The sequence below is a fragment of the Xyrauchen texanus genome, chromosome 26, assembly GCF_025860055.1.
Source record: "Xyrauchen texanus isolate HMW12.3.18 chromosome 26, RBS_HiC_50CHRs, whole genome shotgun sequence".
Taxonomy (NCBI): Eukaryota; Metazoa; Chordata; class Actinopteri; order Cypriniformes; family Catostomidae; genus Xyrauchen; species Xyrauchen texanus.
In genome coordinates, this window is record NC_068301.1 from 36,700,098 (window position 1) to 36,718,331 (window position 18,234).

The window sequence follows — 18,234 nt, forward strand, 5'->3', positions numbered from 1 at the left end:
ATGTGCTATTTTTTGTTCCACTGAAGAAAAGAAAAATGTGTCCAACTCAAAGTAAATAAAAAGCATCACCTTGTTTTAGCAAACTCTAAAAATGACATGAGTTCACATGCGTTCAGTTCTTACAAATACAACATTTAACACTTTTCAGCTTTTAAAGTGCCTGACATTTGCAATAAATAAATCCTTCCATTTGCCAAATAATAACATGGTTTGCATACCAAGTAAATTTACATTTATGCATTTGATACACATAAATATTAATCTTATAGTGCAATTAAAACCTGAGAGGACTAAGCATTCCTAATACAACATAGAATTAAGTATCTTGCTCATGGACACAATTGTGGTAATAAAGAGAATAGAAATCCTGTCACACTTGGCCAAATAACAACCATGTGCTTTAGCCACTACGCCACCACCACTACTAAATAACAACATGTATAACAGCAAAATATCTGTGTCACTTTTAAAAGGAGGAAATCACTCCTGCTGCTTTACAGGGAGGTTTAGCATTGTTCATGTCGTCTCTCTACAGTATGTCCATAATGATATTTTGGACACCAGTGGCTCCCAAGCTTTGAACTCATTTTAAGATGTAATTGAACTGTAGACTTTGCATCCTCTGGAATGCCATGCTGTGGGAAGAATTGTCTCTGGGTTAGCGGGCAGAGCCACGTGAGGAATTGTGTCTGGGGGAGTGGGCGGAGCTGCTGACTGAATAGTCTCTGGGTGAGTGGGCGGAGCCGTGTGAGGAGTTGCCTCTGGGGGGAGTGGGCGGAGATGCTGGGGGAATAGTCTCTGGGGGAGAGGGCAGATCCCCTGGTGGAATTCTCTGGGTGAGCAGGTGGAATTGTCTCTGGGGAGGGGATGGAACCACAGGAGGAATTGTCTCTGGGGGGGGGGGCGGCAGAGACGCTGGCGGAATAGTCTCTGGGTGAGCGGGCAGAGCCACAGGCGGAATTTTTTCTGGGGTAGCGGGCGGAGCCGTGGGAGTCTCTGAGGGTGGAGCCGTGAAAAACATCACATGTACGTAAGTATTTACAGCCTTTGCTCAATACTTTGTTGAAGCACCTTTGGCACTAATTACAGCCTCAAGTCTTTTTGAGTATGATTCTACAAGCTTGGCACACCACAGTTTCTCCCATTCTTCTTTGCAGAACCTCTCAAGCTCCATCAGGCTCCATCACAGACATTTTCAGATCTCTCCAGAGATGTTCAATCAGGTTCAAGTCTGGGCTCTGGCTGGGCCAAGGATAATCACAAAGTTGTCATTTAACCACTCTGTTATCTTGGCTGTGTGCTTAGGGTCATTGTCCTGTTGGAAGATGAACCTTCACCCCAATCTGAGGTCCAGAGCACTCTGGAGCAGGTTTTCATCAAGGATGTCTCTGTACATTGCTGCATTCATCTTTCCCTTGATCCTGACTAGTCTCACAGTTCTTGCCGCTGAAAACATCACCACAGCATGATGCTGCCACCACCATGCTTCACTGTAGGAATGGTATTGGCCAGGTGATGAGCGGTGCCTGGTTTCCTCCAGACATGATGCTTGCCATTCAGGCCAAAGTGTTCAATCTTTGTTTCATCAGACCAGAGAATTTTGTTTTTCATGGTCTGGCTTTTGGCAAACTCCAGGTGGGCTGTCATGTGCCTTTTACTGAGGAGTGTTTTCCGTCTGGACACTCTACCATACAGGCCTGATAGGTGGAGTGATGCAGAGATGGTTGTTCTTCTGGAAGTTTCTACTCTCTCATTTATTCATTTATTCACTCTCCACAGAGAAAAGCTGGAGCTCTGTCAGAGTGACCATCAGGTTCTTAGTCACCTCCCTGACTAAGGCCCTTCTCCCCCGATCGCCCAGTTTGGACGGGCGGCCAGCTCTAGGAAGATTCCTGGTGGTTCCAAACTTCTTCCATTTACGGATGATGGAGGCTACTGTGCTCATTGGGACCTTCAATGCTGCAGAAATGTTTCTGTACACTTCCCCAGATCTGTGCCTTGATACAATCCTGTCTCGAACAAAAATTGACCGGCTCAGCTCTCTTTTCGTGACAACGGTGCAATAGAGCGAGTGCAATACTGCCCCCGCTGCCCCGATTCTCCAGCCAACCTCCCGCTCCATTGTCCCCTCACTCGTGAACAAGACCCCGAGGTACTTGAACTCCTTCACTTGGGGCAATACCTCCTTCCCTACCCGGAGTATGCACTCCATCAGTTATCTGCTGAGAACTATGGCATCAGATTTAGAGGTGCTTATCCTCATCCCAGCCACTTCACACTCGACTGCCAAGCAGTCCAGTGAGAGCTGATGGTCACGGACCGATGATGACATGAAGACAACATCATCTGCAAAAAGCAGCCATGAGATGCCCAGCCCACCAAACCGCACACCTTCCCCACCCCGACTACGCCTTGATATCCTGTCCATGAATATCACAAACAGGATTGGTGACAAAGATAGATGGAGACCAACCCCCACATGGATCGAACTCGACTTCGTGCCGAGGACCCGGACACAGCTCTCGCTTTGGACGTACAGGGATTGGATCGCCCTAAGAAGGGACCTCCCCACCCCGTACGCCCACCTCACCTCATTTGCAAAGATTTCAAACAAACTTCTTTCAAGTTGCCATTATGGGGTATTGTTTGTAGAATTTTTAGGAAAATAATGAATTTATTCAATTTTGGAATAAGGCTGTAACATAACAACATGTGTTAAAAGTGAAGCGCTGTGAATACTTTCCGGATGCACTGTAAATGTTTATAGTTCACTGAGCATGTGGATATGCTTATTTTTCTCAACAAAAACACAACATGAGTGTCACGATTCACTGTTGTCCGCCCTGTGTTTCTCTCCTGTCATCTGTTCGCGGACTACACTTCCCATAATTCCCTGCTCTTATCACTGCCAGCTGTCCCTCATTGTTCCTCACCTGTGTTTAATGTTCTCATTAGTCTTTGTGTATTTAATGCCCTGATTTCTGTTCAGTATTGTCAGTTGTTGAATGTATACATGTCTTGTTCCAAGCCCTGTTCTTAGTTCCCTGTGTTTTTGTTTTATTCTGAGTTACCTGGTTCATCTTTTGTTTTCATTAAAAGCTGCATTTAGATCCTCACCCCCTCGTCTGCCTCGTATCAGAACAACTGACCACAAAATGGATCTAGCGGCATGCTTCATGGAACTAACCCAGACGTATCTAACCATTCGGGAGTTCTCCCACTTTTTCTCCAGTGTGGCCATCCGCACCGGCCTAGATGACAAAGCCCTGAAAAACATGTATCGCATCGGTGTACCAACATGCCGATGGGGGGATTTACCGGAGACCGGTGCTTACACCTGTAAGGAGTATATGGAGCTCATTTTGGAGACATTCGCGGCAGAGGAACCACCTCTCTCAATCCCGGGTTCAACTTCTGAACATTCCACGCCTGCCACGGCCAACGAGCCAACGCACACGCCTGCTAGTGCTCGTGACCACTGAGGTCATCCTCGTGTCTTCCATGGCTCCGCCTCTAGAGCCTTCCAGGGATCTGCCAACCGAGCCTTCCACGGCTCCGCCCCTCGAGCCTTCCAGGGCTCCGCCTCCAGAGCCTTCCAGGGCTCTGCCTCCCGAGCCTTCCACGGCTCTGTCTCCTGAGCCTTCTACGGCTCCACCTCCAGAGTTCATTTATTCACTTAAATCACTTATTCTGAGTTACCTGGTTCATTTTTGGTTTTCATTAAAAGCTGCATTTAGATCCTCACTCCTCGTCTGCCTCGTAACAATGAGATACAATATAAACATGAAAACTATTATATGCTGAGTGTTTATAATCGTCCTGTACGTTAACTCCATCTGTCTACTTTATTAGCAGTATCTTTTTCATTGTTTTGCGTGAGCTTAAATGCTTTCATTATAGTCTTTTTTTGTTTTCATGCATTACTTGTTTAAATATTAAAAAACAAATAAAAAAAACATAGGACATGATATGAGCTTGTTTTGAATATAATTAGAAGCTTGTTTTTTTTAATGGTGATGCAACCTTTATGACTAAAAACATTATTTTACAATGTCTCTTTCTCATTAATTACCTTCATTTAAATAATATAATATTGGAATATTTGTTTTTTATGAGCTTACATATTCGAATACCAAATTCTTGATGAATGCCCATTCCTACTTCTAAATCTTTTGTAGTTATTTTTGTATAACTTTAGTATAAATACATGTTAATTTGGATTCATATGTTGTTTTTTTCTGACTTTGTGAACGAAAAGACACAAATTCACCCGTTTTCTCATTGGAAATTGGTACATTTCAAAATATCAGTGTCCTGGGCACAAAAGCAAAGTTTGTGGGGAATAATAGTTATTTTCGATACTTTTGAGGCATAAGCAATTAGGAAATAACACTTTCTGCTCAGGAACAAAAATTGTGTTACATAGTGTAATTGATTAGTTTAGTGACCCCTTCTGGAGATGCCACTAGGTGGCAACAAATGAAAGTCTAATGTGCTATGAGCGAGTCATTGAATCATTTGAAATGTTCATGACTAAAATCTGCTAAGAGACTTTATAGTGTTTAAGTGTTATAAGAACAAAACAGACCTATAATTTCCATTCAGTTTGTGAATGGCCGAGTATGACTTTACATCCAAAAAGACAACTATAGTAGTCTAATAATAATAATAATGAGTATAAATAACGTTTATTAAGTTACGTTCTAATCTACATTGTTAAAATGTACACGTCAAATCTACAGACTTCAGCAGAATGTTTAAGCATTATAAAAACAAAGCAGATGTATTGTATCGTATTCCTACAGTATTTAAACTGCTGAACCTGACTTCTATCAGAAAAGACAACAATAATAGCATAATAAAAATAATATTGAGTTTCAATAATGTTCCTTCATCATTGTAAAGGGCATTTCACATGAGTTGAGTCGAGGCGTAAAAGCTCTGCTAAAAATCAGCGTCAACCGGCACTTTGTCCTCCACATTAGGCTGCCTTCACACTGACTAGAGTTTATGTTGCGTCATAGAATGCTGCGAATGCGTTGATTTCAAAGGGGATGGTACCAGTGTTGCCAACTTAGGGACTGTGTCGCTAGATTTAGCAACGTTTATTCAAAAAAGCATCTAGCGACAAATCTAGCGACTTTTTGGAGAAACCTTATCTACTTCCGTAGAAGAAAGTCGCAAATACTGCCCCGCGAGCGCGTGGTGTCGCTTTCCTGCCCGGACTCGGAGGCACACTCTGTTCAGTGAGACTGACAGAGAGAGAGGTGAGCAGGCGAGAAGGCGGAGCAGCACAATCAGTTGACCACACAGCATCTGACGTAGATGTGAATGAACTGCGCATGTGCAAACGCGTTGTGAAGGACCAATCACGAATCTGTATTGTTTGCTCCCCTTTAGTTTTACATTTAAAGAGTTTAATTTTACTGTATATTTTTATTATTTTCATGCACTTAATCACATGAGATTTTTGGATGGTTGTTCATTCCTGTTTCTGAATTCAGACACTTACTTAGACAGCTCTGTACATTGTACTTTATTCAAATACGTAACAAACTTTACATTTATCTACATTTGTATATAGAGAATTAATCGGGTATTACAGTATCAAATGCAAATGAGACGCGATGACGTCACGAATGTCAGTTAATTAGCATATGACATCATCTAGCGTCATTTAGCGACTTTTCGAGCAGGCTTAAGCTACTTTCCATTGAATCTATTTGGCAACACTGGCAGCGTGAAGCACATTGAGGAGATCATATTGCCGATTTTGTAAGGTATGAATATTTTGTTTAAATCATTTGCCATCCTGAAAAATACTGCCAATAAAAGCATATGTACTACATTATATATTTTTATTACTTCAGGATATAAGTTTATGTCATAGTCTGGCTCTTCTTTTCTATTACAATATACATGTTCTTTCATTGTACATGTAGATGAGCTGTGTAAAACAGATGAACCAGATTGTGAAGAGATTATTTCAGAAACTTTGTAAGGTATTAATTAGTGCTGTTGAGTTAACGCGTTAATAACGCGTGATTAATTATACAAAAAATAACGCGTTAAACAAATTAAAGCATTTAATCACATGCTTGTAGTACCACCTGTATACTCCAGAGGGCAGTAAGTGACATTTCAGCTGTGTGAGTGTAACGGGAGGCAGCTGGTAGATAGCTGTGCAGTGTGTAAACCTCACTCTCCTGACCTCAAGAGGTGCACTAGCGACTGATGTTAGAGGCTGTAGCCTTTAGCCTCCTTGTTAGCGCACCCGCCTCCCATGCTGGAGACGCTGGTTTGAGTCCCGTTCGGAGCGGTACGAGCAGGGCCTGTTACATGAGCAATACACAGTTTATACAGTGAAGAAAACAACACAGATATGCATTACTAAAGGGTTTAATGCGAATTAAGGGATCTCGATATGTGTTTAAAGATTGAGTATTAAACTATATTTAACTTGACACAGTGAACTAAACATTTTATTTTTATGATGCAACACACAAGAGACGCGACACAAACATGTCTGACGCAGGTCCCACAATTGGAAGCTTTGTCCCGCAAGTCATAAGCAGTGTCCCGCATTTCAATTTTGTCTATATAATTTTTTATCTTTATTATTATTTCGGCATCATTTTATTTCATCGTCCTTTAATTACAAAATCACTATAAAAAAAGTTCATAAGAAAACACTGAACATGCGCAGCGCAGACTTTTTTTCTTGCCAGAGCGGGTAAACACTGGAAAAAAAACTGCAACAGAAAAATGGGTCTATCCGGAGCTCCCGAGAAGAAAAAGTGTCTTTGTTCGTATAATAAAGAATTGGAGAAAATATATACATGGTTAAAACCAGTTACAGGTGACCCTAAAAAAGGAGAGTGCAGGGTATGCCACCGAAGTTTCACGGACAGCTCTGCTGAAGCATTTCAGTGCCCCAAACATGACAGCTCTGATATCTTTGGCTTTGAGCATTCCTGTCACCAACGCGTTCGTGGAGAGGGTGTTTTCACTGATGACCGCTGCGTGGACAGAGACAAGGAACTGAGCATCTGTGGACCTCATCAAAAGTGAACTCCTGGTGAAAGTGAACACCTACACCTGCCAGGAGTTCTACAGTCATAATGAATGAGAAGGCCCTACTCGAAGCAGCCAGATCAGACAAAAAAAATTTAATTCAAGATGCACTAAATCTGGTAAGAATGCATTTAATCTTTCTAGTCTTTAATAATGGAATTGATGTGCATGTTTGGAAATGTGTTTTTTAACAATTAGATTATTATTTTCACTTCATTATATTTACATTGAGTAGGTCTGAGCTGTTAAAATGAGTTTGTAGCGCCGTCATTAACATTTAACGTTAAATGCCCCACGCCTTTTCTCAGCTGAATGAATCCACTCCTTTTGGGTTTGTTTACATCTGTCAACCTCGTGGATCCGGCCGGGGAGGAGGTCTCGCGATAATTTATCGCGAGAAGTGGAAAGTCTCAACGATATCCGTGCCTGTCTCTAGCTCGTTTGAATCTGCTGTCTGCAAGCTGTCTGGTCCCACCCCAACCATCATTGCTACTGTCTATCGTCCCCAAAAACTGAATAGTGAATTTTTAAATGATTTTGCTGCTTTTCTCACTCACTTATTCTCTCTCTCATCAAACATAATACTGTGGTGACTGGGTGATTTTAATATTCACATGGACAATATCAATCTCCTTCTTACTAAAGACTTCACCTCTTGCCTAGAGAGTTTTGGATGCCAGCAATATATCACTTTTCCCACACACTCCAAAGGACATACTCTGGACTTAATCTGCTGTTCTGGTGTCACCCCCTCTGACATTACAGCTGCTGAACTCCCTATAACTGACCATTTTCTCCTCTCATTTACTGTGAAACTCACTCTCTCCATCTCTAAAATACCACGCCTTATTTCATTTCGGAATATTAAGAATATCAATCCTGTCACTCTCACTTCAAGTATCCACTCCTTCTGTCTGCCTGACACTCACAATCTATCCACCCCCGATGATCTGGTCTCTCACTACAACACTGGACTCCATAATATTCTTAACTCCCTTGCTCCGTTAAAAAACAGATCTGTTTCTTTTTCTATCTCCACCCCTTGGTTCACCCCTGATCTTCGTCTCATGAAAGCCAAAGGGCGGCAACTTGAACATCTTTATAGAAAAACTGGTGTCACTATTCACAAAGAAATTTACAATAACCACATCTTACATTACAAGGACTCCGTTGCTAGCACCAAAACCCACTATTACTCCAGTATGATCATTGCCATTAAAGGAAACTCCAAGTCACTTTTTTCCTTACTTAACATCATCCCCCAACCCCAGGAATTTCTCCCCCCTCATTTGTATACAACCTCCTTCTGCAACTCCATTATGTCATTTTTCACTGAAAAAATCAAGAACATCCACCAGCACCTGGGATCTATCCCTCACCTCAGCATCTCAGCCGACTTTCACCCATCCACCCATTCATTTTCTTCCTTCCAGCTCCCCGCTATTTCAGAAATCAAAGAACTCATCAGGAAATCCAAGGCTTCCACTTGTCAACTTGACCCCCTTCCCACACAACTTGTTAAAGCTTGCCTTCCCTCCCTGGCTCCCCTCATTTCTGCTATCATCCACGCCTCTCTTACCATTGGAACTGTACCTACATCATTCAAAACTGCTGCCATTACCCCAATTAAAAAAATTTTTTTTGGTGCCGATCCCTTAAACTTCAATAACTTTCGCCCTATATCCAACTTACCATTCATCTCCAAAATCCTTGAAAAACAGTTGCCTCTCAACTCCATTTTCATCTATCCCACAATAACCTGTATGAACAGTTCCAGTCTGGTTTCCGTCCACTTCATAGCACTGAAACAGCACTTATCAAAATCACCAACGACCTCCTCATGGCAGCTGATTCTGGACTCCTTACCATCCTCATCCTCCTCGACTTAAGTGCAGCCTTTGATACCATCTCTCACACCGTCCTTCTCAACAGATTATCTTCCATCGGCATCACCCACACTCCGTTAGACTGGTTCACATCTTATCTCTCTGGCCGCACTCAGTTTGTTCAACTTAAGTCTTTCAAATCCAGTCCCTCTACTGTCACTTCAGGTGTGCCCCAGGGCTCTGTCCTGGGGCCCCTACTTTTCATCATTTATCTCCTTCCCCTGGGCAATATATTCCGCAAATTTAACATTCAATTCCACTGTTATGCTGATGACACCCAGCTCTACCTCTCGACCAAACCTTCGTTCACTCCCCCGCCCACCTCCCTCACTGACTGTATCACAGAAATAAAAACATGGTTTTCCCAAAATGTTCTCAAATTGTCCTCAGTGATAAAACTGAGGTTCTCCTCATTGGCACTAAATCTAATTTATCTAAAACCGACAGTTTTTCACTCACTATTGATAACTCCTCCGTTTCACGTTAGGAGTTTGGGTGTCATCCTTGACACCACATTATCTTTTCAGTCCCACATCAATAACATTACCCGGTCTGCCTACTTCCATCTACGAAACATTAATCGCCTCCGCCCCTCCCTTACACCACACACTGCCGCCGTCCTTGTCCACAGTCTTGTCACTTCCCGTTTGGACTACTGCAACTCTCTCCTTTTCTGCCTCCCTCACAAATCCCTTCATAAGCTTCAACTGGTCCAGAATTCAGCTGCCCGCATCATAACTCGAACCCCCTCTATTCACCACATCACTCCTGTTCTCCAACAGCTTCACTGGCTCCCGGTCAAGTTTCGTATCCAATTCAAAATCCTTCTGTTAACATTCAAGGCCATCCACAAACTTGCCCCCCATATCTGTCTGATCTTCTCCAGGGTCCAACATCCACCCGCTCCCTTAGATCCTCTTCCTCCATACACCTGTCTGTCCCCCCCGCCTGTCTCACCACTATGGGGAGCAGAGCATTTAGCCGCTCTGCTCCCCGTCTCTGGAACTCATTACCACCCCAACTTAGAAACATCGATTCATTCTCCCACTTCAAATCGCAACTCAAAACACATCTGTTCACATGATATCAATTGCTCTACCTCTTTCTGTTGTTTTTTTTTTAATGTTGTTTATTTATTTCTGGTGTTTTTAAATGTCTTATGTATCCCTGTACGGTGTCCTTGAGTGCCGAGAAAGGCGCCTTTAAATAAAATGTATTATTATTATTATCTTGTTTTTAGTTCTGTCTGTTCATTGGTTGTATTGTTACCAATGTCTGTGTATTTTAGCCCTCATGTTTGCCATTGTCTAGGGTCAGGTATTGTTTATGTACATGAGGTACATTCCCTAGTGAAAAAAAAAAAGTATACTTTATTGTATTTGAAATATATTCTCTTTTTCAATTGTATATTGAAAATATGCTAACACAAAATGTACTAAATTTCAATATATTTAAAGTATATTAGCATCATGCTTTTACCTATTTTCACAATACAACTTTTAACACACTTTAAAATAATTGTACTTTAGTATATTTTCTAAAAATATGTTTTAGAAAGTGAAAATTCTGTTTATTTTTTCAAAGTGTATTTATTTGCACTTTACTTAATATATTTGATGTAGCCTATATTTTTAACTGTGTGCTGAAAATGATCATTGTAACAATGCATTGAAAGTATATTTTCAAAATACATGGTTAAATATCCAGAAGTTGTAGTATATTTTTATATAGAATATAAAAAGTTACATTTTTGAAGTTTACGTCTTCATGCTTGGCGTTCACTTCATTACTTGGACATACATTGCTTTCAGAAGTATTAAAGCATATGATAAATGCATTGAAAGCCATTTTAAAACATTTTTAAATAAAGTGTATGCAGTGTACAAACGGCTACTCTTGTAATTGTGATTTAATATTTTAATATGTTTATACAATGTTACGGAGACGTACAATGTACAATAAACAATAAACAAAAATCCATGACACATTTTTTGTTTTACACCAACAGCACACCATAGGAACGCACAAGAAAATGTGTTCTACTGGACAGAAAGAGGCAGCTACTGGATTGTGATGTCACAAGTGGCAGTTTAACCACTACAGCCAAGTAAACACTGGCATGGCCAAAAATTGAAGTTCACTCACACTTCATTAACACAGAATCATAATCAGAGTTCAAAAATTGTAACAAATCATTATTCATTTTAGGGAGAAATAAAGCAAAAAAAAAAAAACAACAATTGGCATTGATATCTGTAAAGCTGCAGAAGTAGTTCCCCAGGAATATTTTTTTAGTCTCTTTCAATATTGTTTGGAAGTGGAATGACATACAGTTTGTCCTTAGACATAACACATTTACGTTTGAGTGATTGAGGATGGACAGCAATACATCATTGGTATGAGACATTTCATTTCTAAATGTTGAGGATATATTTAGCTGAACATCTCTATAAAGCTTTCCTCCACTCTTGGCAAGCTCTTTTACTAAAACACAGAATCCGTTTGTGGTGGATGCAGAAGATGCCCCATCCTCACACTTGAAAGCCACAAGGGTCATAATTTCACAGAATGTTCCATCACTTAACTGTTCAGCAGAATTATTTCTCTTTTTAGGAGTCGTGTTATTACAGGAATGATAAACAATACTGCTACAAATGAAACGGTCATAAAATAAACCCGAATTAAATGTGTCACCTGTAAAATCTTCAATAGCCATCCTCTGCAGCACAGATGTGGTACCTTTCTTTGGGCAACCAAAACCTCGGACATCACCTTGAGTCCTTTGACTACTTTAAGCCAGACGTACTTTGGAGTTTGTCAAATAATTTCAATATGTTGTCATTGGCATTTGCCATTGTGGTCCCTGCTTTGGTTGAGAGAGCCCTCCACCTAAGAAATGTCTTCACTACTTGATCTGACACGTGCGTTGTTCCATTGAATAACTTAAGCAAAGTTCCATTAAACAATTTGAATGGAAATGTGTTTGACCACAGTGGTCCCCAGTTGCGCACACTTGCTGCTAATTAACAAATGCACATTGAGAAACTTTATGGTGCTACGAATGTTTCTTTCAAAGTTATGCACAGACTTTCGAAGAGCTTGTTCTGCCATATCCACATGGCTTGCATTGATGGCATCCTAAAGAAGAGTGTGCATTGAAAAAACTAATAAAAAAAAATAAATAAAAAAAGGTACTTTTTCAAAACACCACTCAAAACGTCTCAGGTTACGACTGTAACCCTAGTTCCCTGAGAAGGGAACGAGACGATGCGTCGATGACACTTTGGGAACGCTTTGCGTGAACGCTCCCTGAAGCACGTATGTCAACTAGTCCAATGGAATGAATGAACGCCACGGGCGGGTGACGCCATGACCAGGAAAGGATATAAGCACATCCAGTGCGTTACTCGCGTTAGCTTTTAGAGCCGAAGCAAAGTCGATCGCAGGGATGCAGGAAGTATGGCAGGGTGACGATCGCCTCGCTCCTTCTCAGGGAACTAGGGTTACAGTCGTAACCTGAGACGCTCCCTTACGAGGGAACTTCGCGATGCGTCGATGACGCTTTGGGAACGATAATACCCAATACGCCATAATTACAAAATGCCAGATGATAAAAACTGTCGGCAAATCAGTAAAAAGCACCTGGGATCCTGGGGCAGCTTCCAGGTCCAGGCTATAAAACCTCACAAAAGTTAGCGGCGAGGACCAACCTGCCGCATCAGAAACCTCCTGAAGGGAAACTCCTGATACGAGGGCTTTAGAGGCCGCCATACTTCGAGTAGAGTGAGCTCTGACCACCGAAGGGCACGGCTGGCCAGAGGACTCATATGCAAGAGAAATAGCCTCAGCTATCCACTTACTGATTAGATCTTCTCCACGGGGCAGCCCTGTGGACATAAGTGTCCAGTGCTCGCACTGGACACAAGAGATTCAGTTTTTCCTGGTCCGAAGATGTAAACGGAGGAGGACAGAATGCCTGCAGTACAATAACCACAGGCCTCAGCCTCAAGGTGCCACGAAGGAAACGAATAATCAGGGGTCTCGACCCAAAGATGTCCTACCCACAGGGCGTGGAAAGTCGCAATGGCCGCCACGTAAACCTTTAAGGTAGAAGGACATGAACCTGATGTAAAACGATACTGGAGAAACTCAAGTACTGTGTTGACTGAACAGTTAACTGGATCTCGCTGATGCTGGTGACACCAAGACGTGAAAACTTTCCACTTAAGTGTATATAATTTCCTCGTGGCTGGAGCTCTGGAGCTAAGAATGGTCTCACCGACCTCAGTCGAGAGACCACTCTCTAAAAGTTGGGCCCCTCAGAGGCCAAACCCATAGGTTCCAAATCTCCGGTCGGGGTGAAATATTGTGCCCCTGCCTGAGACAGAAGGTCTCTCCTGACGGGTACCTCGAAAAGAGGGTCGTCGAGGAGATGAATTAGGTCCGCAAACCAAATTCGACTCGGCCAGCGTGGAGCTACTAATAATAGACTTACTCCGCCCTGGCGGACTCTCTCCAGAACTCCTGGGAGCAGAGCAACAGGGGAATGCGTACAGACGTAGCCTCGGCCACGCCTGTACCATAGCGCCCAACCCCAAGGGGCTGGTTGCGTGAGGGAGAACCAAAGTGGACAGTGCGTCAGTAAGCTGAGACGCAAACAGATCCACTTCTGCTTGGCCGTAAAATTCCCAAATGAGCTCCACCGCCTGGGGTGGAGTCTCCATTCCCTGGCCTCAGCACCTGCCTCGACAGGGTGTCTGCTCCTATATTCTGGTACCCTGGATATACACTGCCCTCAGGGAGAGTATTTTCCCCAGGGACCACAAGAGGATCTGGTGCGCCAGTTTGCAGAGTGGACGCGAGCACAGACACCCCTGTCGATTTAAATAAGAGACCACCGATGTGTTGTCTGTACGGACAAGCACATGATGGCCCCTCAGATCTGGGAGGAAATGTCTCAACGCATTGAAGACGGCCATCATTTCCAGGCAAATTATGTGCCAAGAGAGATGATGGTTCCTCCACAGACCCTGAGCTGAGCGGCCTTCCATTACCGCTCCCCAGCCGGTGAGAGAAGCGTCTGTCGAGATAGGAACTCGATGGCAAAGAGCTCCCAGCACCGGACCCTGGGACAGGAACCAATGTTTCCTCCATATAATCAAGGCGCGATGCACCGCCGTGATCTTGATCATACGAAGTGGGTTCCCCTCGGGAGAACCCTCTGGTCCTGAGCCACCACTGCAAAGGTCTCATGTACAGCAGGCCAAAGGGGATCACATTGGACGCTGCTGCCGTGAGGCCTAACAGTCTCTCGAACTGTTTCACAGTGCGTGACTGGCCTAGCTTCAACTCTTTTGTGGCTGTGATGATAGCAGCTACACGTAACAGGCGATAGTGTGGCCCGCGATCGTGACTGAATCCCATACCACACCAAGGAAAGTGGTTCTCTGTAATGGAGAATGCACACTCTTCTTGGCATTGAGTCTCAACCCCAATTTCTTCATATGAGCGAGAACGACATCTCGATGCCGAACCGCTGACTGCTCTGATTCCGCCAGAATCAGCCAGTCGTCCATGTAGTTCAGAACGCGTATGCCCTGCAGCATGAGCGGGGCCAGAGCTGCATCTACACACTTCGTGAAACGTGCGGGGTGACAGAGCTAGACCCTAAGGGTACCAGTCTCTCGAGACTAGCCTCTGGTGTTAAAGGAACAGCCACTCCGGCGACCTGAAGCATATTGGCAGGAAACAACCGAACTGACTGTTTTTGAACCCCCCTCAGAGGGCTCACATCCGACGCAACGTCGAGTCGACATTGCGCCGAACTTTTGCTGGATACCACTGCGCCCCGAAGCACCAAGGGTGGCGGGGTTGGCAGACTGGTCCCATGAGGACCCCGAAGTGGAGCGGGCACTGTATTCTGAGGTGTACACCGCTCCACCCTGTTAAAGGAACAGCCACTTCGGCGACCTGAAGCATATTGGCAGGAAACAACCGAACTGACTGTTTTTGAACCCCCTCAGAGGGCTCACGTCCGACGCAACGCCGAAGTCGACATTGCGCCGAACTTTCGCTGGATACCACTGCGCTCGAGCACCAAGGGTGGCGGGTTGGCAGACTGGTCCCATGAGGACCCCGAGCGGAGCGGGCACCGTATTCTGAGGTGTACACCGCTCCACCCTGTTAAAGGAACAGCCACTTCGGCGACCTGAAGCATATTGGCAGGAAACAACCGAACTGACTGTTTTTGAACCCCCTCAGAGGGCTCACGTCCGACGCAACGCCGAAGTCGACATTGCGCTCGAACTTTCGCTGGATACCACTGCGCCCCGAAGCACCAAGGGTGGCGGGGTTGGCAGACTGGTCCCATGAGGACCCCGAAGTGGAGCGGGCACCGTATTCTGAGGTGTACACCGCTCCACCTCAGTTGGGGCTGTCCTCGATGGTCTGACGTGCATAGCATCAGGACCTTTTTTTTTTGAGCCGAAGCCTTCTTAGCCGTAAGTACAGTCCTCAGATCCGGCTTAGACTTAGCCGACTTCGGCTGAGAGTGTTGGCTCGGTCCCCAAGATTTCGGGGGAGCACGAGACGCAACACTTATTTTCTGTTGCACACGGTGCGAGGAGCTTGGCTGGGGATGCTCACGCCCAGCATCCCCAGGGGGATGGACTCGGCGAGGAAGGAATTTTTTAAAAGCCTCAGATTGTTTTTATTTTCTAGAAATCTTTCAACAACCGTATTCACCGAGTCACCGAAGAGACCAGAGGGAGACACAGGGGCATCTAAAAGAAAAGCCCGCTCTTTATCTTTAATCTCTGCAAGATTTAACCAAAGATGTCTCTCAGTAGCTACGAGGGCTGCCATAGACCGCCCAATAGCACGGGCGGTCTCCTTCGTAGCTCTGAGAGAAAGATCTGTAGCCCGACGAAGTTCTCGAATTTCGTCGGGACTAACTCCCTCACTCCTATCGATATCCCCCAGCAGATCTGCTTGATAGGCTTGGAGCACTGCCATCGTGTGCAGACAGGCTCCAGCTTGACCTGCTGCCGTATAAGCCTTACCCACTAAATTGGATGTGGTTTTTAGTGGTTTATTCGGCAACACGGGATCCTTCAGGGACGATGCTGACCCAGGAGACAGATAGCTCGCGAGCGTCTGTTCAGCTGGGGGCATCGACCCATAACCAAAATCTTTCAGCCCCTTTATATTTGAATATGTGTGAACATGGGGGTTAAAAAGACGAATATGGTTTATTCCATGATCTACATAGCTCACTATGTAGATCCGGAAAAATGGAAGGGCCCGGTTGAGATGAAACATTAGATGTGAGAAAAGGCTCGTCTAAATTGCATTTAGGACGAGTATCTCTTTTCTGCTGGCCAGTCAACATTTAATTTATTAACAGCATGAGTTATCACCTCAATAAGCTCCTGATATGCTGGGGAGAGGGATGGCAAATCCTCTCCCCTTATTGTGTTAGTGTTTGTGTCACTCTCATAAACGCTCAGTAACTCCACCTCCTCAGATCTAGAGCACCGAAGCATCGGGCTCTCTTCCCGGGCGGAAGAAGCACGCAGCTGGCTTCCGACACCGGCAAGAGAGCAATGGATCCCTCGGAGAGATCCATTTGCGAACCCCCAGTGAGCCTTCTCCGAGCTGCCTCGACAGCCGCGGGTCCAGAACCCTGAGGTTCGCGAGCCTGTCCATCATCCTCAAATGCGGACAGACGGGAGCGGAGCATGCGGAGCGGCAGACGCTCACAATGGTGACAGTCAGCCCCCTCGAAAGCTGACATCGCATGCTCCACTCCCAAACAAACTACACAAAGCTCATGTGTATCTCCACCCGTGATATAACGAGGGCAAGGAGAAGCACAGGCTTTAAATAGTTGTTTCGCCATAATATCAATATAAAGAGAGACAGACAACAATAAATAAGACAGACAGTTTTGACACAGAGCGCTTTGCTGAGGCACAAAAGCTAACGCGAGTAACGCACTGGATGTGCTTATATCCTTTCCTGGTCATGACGTCACCCGCCCGTGGCGTTCATTCATTCCTTTGGACTAGTTGACATACGTGCTTCAGGGGCGTTCACGCAAAGGCGTTCCCAAAGCGTCATCGACGCATCGCGAGTTCCCTCGTAAGGGAACAGGCAAAGCATAAAACAACAAAAAAGACCTCCATTCATATGCTTTCCAGAATGTTCTGTCTTTCACTGATCTTGGAGCCCTTGTGACTTCCAAAGGTGGGTTAACGGCCATCAGTCCCTGGTCTATGTCATTGACCTTTGAGCCCAGGTACCAGTTTTCATTATGGTGCTTACTGTCTAGCAACAGGGATGCAATCTGTTTAGTGACACCAAGATAGACACTGTGCTGGTACTCTGAAACGAATCCAGTGATCATGTTGAAGCTCTCAAGTTCCTTCAAAGGGGATGGTCCTTTTACACCAATTACTGGATTAGCAGGTGTTGCCAGCATAGCATGCCAGAAATGATCTGTATCTGTCCTTAAAGGTGGTTCTGGTGTTTCCCAGATATATGGGCCACCACCGTAGTGGAGGCAGAAGTCACCCATATTTGCCATTGAACTGCTTCGTGTTTATTATTACTTTTAAAAACAGGAACTCTATCACAATTCCACAAGATTGATATGTCATCAGCCCCCATTTGTCCACTCTGCTTGATATTTTGATATTCTGCCCAACACTGAATATCAGAAACAATGCCTGGAATTGATTCCATTTTATTCAAATGCATCTCTGGTATTTCAAAAACGTCAACAATCTGGGCTGATAGACCAAGTACAAGAAAGTAAGATCCAGACCTTAGATTATTCTCTATGTCAAATTCAGCTTTACAAGAAGAACAGTTTTGTGGTGCTGTCTCAGTAGCTCCCATGTAGCTTTCACAGTTGATATAATAAATATGTGGCACGTACTGGCCAAATTGTCCATATGTTTTATGAAAAAGATATGAGGTTGCTGGCACCAATCCAGGGAAATGTTCATTGAACCTAGTAAGAAGATCCTGAAGAGCTACTCCTGTCAAATTGTGCCTCAGTACATATGACATGAGTAAAAGCAGACTCTGTCCCTTTGTGAGGGGAGCACCACGGTATACAGGATCATCATCATGTTGTTTCTGTAATAAAAGATAAGGCTGATCATATTAACAGCTACAAAACATAAGCAGAAATATCACTAACAGTGTTGTTCATTTAAGACAGATGGCCTACACAGTCAACATAAATTAACACATGCATATAGATCAT

General features: G+C 44.1%; 1 protein-coding gene across 3 annotated transcripts in view; it reads right to left on the reverse strand.

The window, feature by feature from the left end:
- LOC127619540 (tripartite motif-containing protein 16-like) overlaps nt 1-18,234 on the reverse strand; it is a 224,915-nt gene that overhangs the window by 8,177 nt on the left and 198,504 nt on the right. The gene's annotated exons all lie outside the window — the stretch shown is intronic.